Below are 3,501 nucleotides of genomic sequence, written 5' to 3'. Positions count from 1 at the left end.
CGGGTGGGGAGCGAGATGGATGGGGCTTGTCTCGCCTGCTGAGAGACTTTTGTTGCAGCAGGAGCCCGGGCACGAGGCGTGGAAACGGCGCTGGGGGAGCTTCCCAGGGCAGGGGGGATCACCAGAGCCCCGTTCCCACCCCGGGAAAGGTCTGCAGGGTGGGCATGGAGGGGTCATGCCGGGCCTGAGGTCGGTTTGAGGGCTGCCTGCTGCCGGGCGGTTGCCCCAACCAGGCACCCCCAGTTGTGGTTGCTTCCAGCATCTCCCGGTAAAACCCAAAGACCCCAAATCCAAATTCCATGTCCAAAGGTGTGGTGGTCAGGGACGTGTCTGCCCTGAGGGTCTCCCATTTCAGGGTCTGTCCTCTCTCTGGTGGTTCTCAGGAGCAACCGGACAGTGGGAATGCTGCTGGCCTGGGAAGGCTGATCCCTGGAGCTCCCCTGCAGGTGCCTTGCTCTGTGTGGGAGCCCTGATTGGAGCTGGCTTTGCAATCGGAGTGGGGTTGTGTGACTGCAACTGGGCAAAGAAGGCTTTCCTGGGTGATTTTTTGTTCCCTGAACAACTCCTTCCTGCGGGGTTTTGCAGCAGGAGATTTGTTCTGTTGCCTGCAGATTTGATGGCAAAGGAAAAGGAAAACCCCCGGGGAGCCGGATGAGAAAAAGCGTGAACTCCTTTCAAAACCCAAGCGTGTGTGGACAGCCCGGGGCAATAATTGGGTGTGTCTGTGTCCCCTCAGCCCCCTGGGGACCCAAAGTGGTGCCTGGCATGTCCCGTGCCCGCCCTGGTTGTGCAGCTCCTCCCGGCCTGGCGGGAGCTGTGGGCAGCCAGGCCAAGGGAATATTGATTGGTTTTACAGCGGAACCTGACAGAGCCTATTCCAGGGATGTAATGAAGACGGATGATCCCGTCCTCTCGCCCTGGTGCTGTGGGGAAAAGGGAAATTATTCACTGCATCCTGGAGGGAGACTCCACAGCCGTCCATCCCTCGCTCCTGTGCCTCATCTCGCTCCCGCTGGTTCTCCCTTCTTTCCACCCTCATGGATCTCTGCCTTCCCATCTCCCAGCGCTCCAGTCTCTCATCCCAGTGCATGGATCTGGTGCTCAGGGGCTGGTCCAGACCATTGGGGTGAAGATGTCGCTGCTGGGATGAGCTGGGAGAGGAGTTGTTGTGGATGGAATATCTTTTCCCAGGGTGGAGAGCTCTCCCACTCCAGAGTCGTGTTATGGACAGCCATAAAAATGAGTTAAAATGGTCAGGGTTTAAAAGAGAAAAAGGAACTTCACCTACGATCAGGTTTTTATTTCTCTTGTGGCATTTACCCTTCAGGACTGGTGTTTTCAGGCTTTTCTCAGCAAACAAAAGAGTGGGAAATGCTGAAGTGTTCTTAGGTCAGAGCTGAGAATCCTCCAGGATCACAGGGCTGGGGGCAGAAAGAGGAAAAAACCCAGCTCCTGGAATGCACGAGGTGTGAAATCCCGAGGAATTTCGAAGGAAACATCCCTGCTACACCTCCAGGAATCTGAGGAGTCTCATCGCTCCATCAGATCGAAATCTCTTCACAGGCCTGGCATTCCAGGGATCCTCTGGAGCCCAGGGATCCTCCCGCAGCTCCCGCACTTCCAGCCGAGCTCCATCCTGGGAAAACACCCAGCGAACTTCTTCTAAAACCGTGTTTTGACACTCGGAGCCTGCTAAGGGATCTCTGCTGTTCCCATCAACATCCCGAGATCCATCCAGCCAAATTCTTGGAAAAGGACGAATAAATTCTTGTCAAACCAAGGGGGAAATCCTCCTGCAGCAAACACACGGCGCTTTCCCGGCCTCGTGAGCCCACTTGGATATTCATGGCACAGCAATTACTCCTTTTCCTCAGCTCAGGGAACGAATTTCATCAGTAATTCATCACCGCCGTGAGAGGAGAGCTGGGCACGGCTCCGGAGAGGAGAGGAAACCACAGCGCCCCGTAATTCTGAATTAAATACCCCAAGAATGAGGCACCGCAGGCACCTGCCTGCCCATCACGGGATGCAAAATCACAACAACGAACATTTTGGCGGCCTGGGGGACATTTTTGGGGTGGGGTGATTTGGGGGAAGAGCTTTGGGGGCAATCCCCAGGTCGCCAGGAGAGCGTGCCGGCGTTCCACAGCCACCTTTTCCTGCTGCTCGCTGGCGAGTTCGGCTGAAAACATCTGGCAAAGTTGAGCACCCGGGGCGAGGGGAAGTCGCTGCTCGTGGCAGGCCAGGCTGACAGTTCCTGTGAGATCAACGCCGCCGGCGTCATTCCTTGGTGAAAGCTCCCTCACAAAGGCAAGGAATGGAAGCAAATCTTACATGACACATTTATTTTTGTCGTCTATTTATTAGCTCAGAGCAAAAGTCCTGCTGCGCTGCATTATGGGGGATTATGCAAATGAGGGACATCAAGACAATTAAAAAAAAGCCCAAGTGAGCACAATGTCAGAGCGGAGCAGATGCTGGGAGACGGCTCAGCCCTCCCTGACCGCTCCTGGCCTGCCTGGACTTCCTGCTCCGGCAATCCCGTGCCCAGATCCAACATTGTCCCCCCAATCCCAATGCTCCTGGCTTGTTGGACAACCCCAGCAGCTCATTAGGCCCATCAGTTAATGAGCTGCCCAGCACATCAAGGGGGATTCATCAGTTGTGCCATCCCTGTTTAGGGGAAGGATGCGCAGGATGGACCCTGCTCCATCCTCACCCCATCCCGCGCCTCACCCACACCCTTGCAGCCAAAATTAATGGCTAAAATTTGGATTTTTGGAGTTATTGAGAGAGCAGAGAGCAGGAGGGGTCCTTGCCCCCCTCCGGGGACCTCCCGTGTCCCCAGGGCAGAGCAGCCCCGCACCCGCTGTCCCGGCTCGGGGTGAGGTAATGCCGTGCTCAGGCGGCTCGGGCGCTGCCACGGGAGGAGGATCTGGCTCCCGAGCCCGGCTAAATCCCCACTGAATCCCTCGTTGTTCCACTGACAGCCCGGGATTTGGGAGAGCTGAGGTGCAGGGACAGCAACGAGCCGCGGAAAGGACCAACCAAAAAAAAAAAGGTCCCAAATCCGACTTGTCTTTGCTTTGCCAAGCCCCGGAGGACTCGGGATGCGCGTTTGGGGTTTAATCCTGTCTGACCCTCTCTGGTTGGAGACGGAGGTGCTTAAGGCAGCTGAGGCGTAGGTCGAGAGCTGCACCCAGGGACAGCTCCTGCCCCAGCAGCTCCTGGAAGTGGGAAAACGCCGTTTTCCCCCAAAAGCCCCTGGAAGAGCGCGGGCAGTGCTTGCAGACAGGGAAAGGCGCAGGGAAAGCCGCTTCCATCCTCACCCCGCTAATTAGACTCATTAGGGGAGGAATGCTGCCTCCGATTCCGAGCTAGCCCAGCTATTTTTAATTCCCCTGCCTGCTCAAAGCGCGCACCGGAGACCTCGGGTGGGCTTTTTTTTCCCGGAAAAGGGGATTTCTCCCCCCAGGTCAGAGGCTCTTTTGTGTCTGCTCG

At 56.6% G+C, this 3,501-nt stretch overlaps 1 long non-coding RNA gene across 1 annotated transcript in view; it reads left to right on the top strand.

Moving 5' to 3' along the window:
* LOC108444937 overlaps window positions 1-3,501 on the top strand; it is a 26,255-nt gene that overhangs the window by 4,775 nt on the left and 17,979 nt on the right. The gene's annotated exons all lie outside the window — the stretch shown is intronic.

This window comes from Corvus brachyrhynchos, unplaced genomic scaffold (assembly GCF_000691975.1).
Source record: "Corvus brachyrhynchos isolate BGI_N302 unplaced genomic scaffold, ASM69197v1 scaffold72, whole genome shotgun sequence".
NCBI classification, from domain to species: domain Eukaryota; kingdom Metazoa; phylum Chordata; class Aves; order Passeriformes; family Corvidae; genus Corvus; species Corvus brachyrhynchos.
This window is presented reverse-complemented; position numbering and strand designations above follow the sequence as displayed.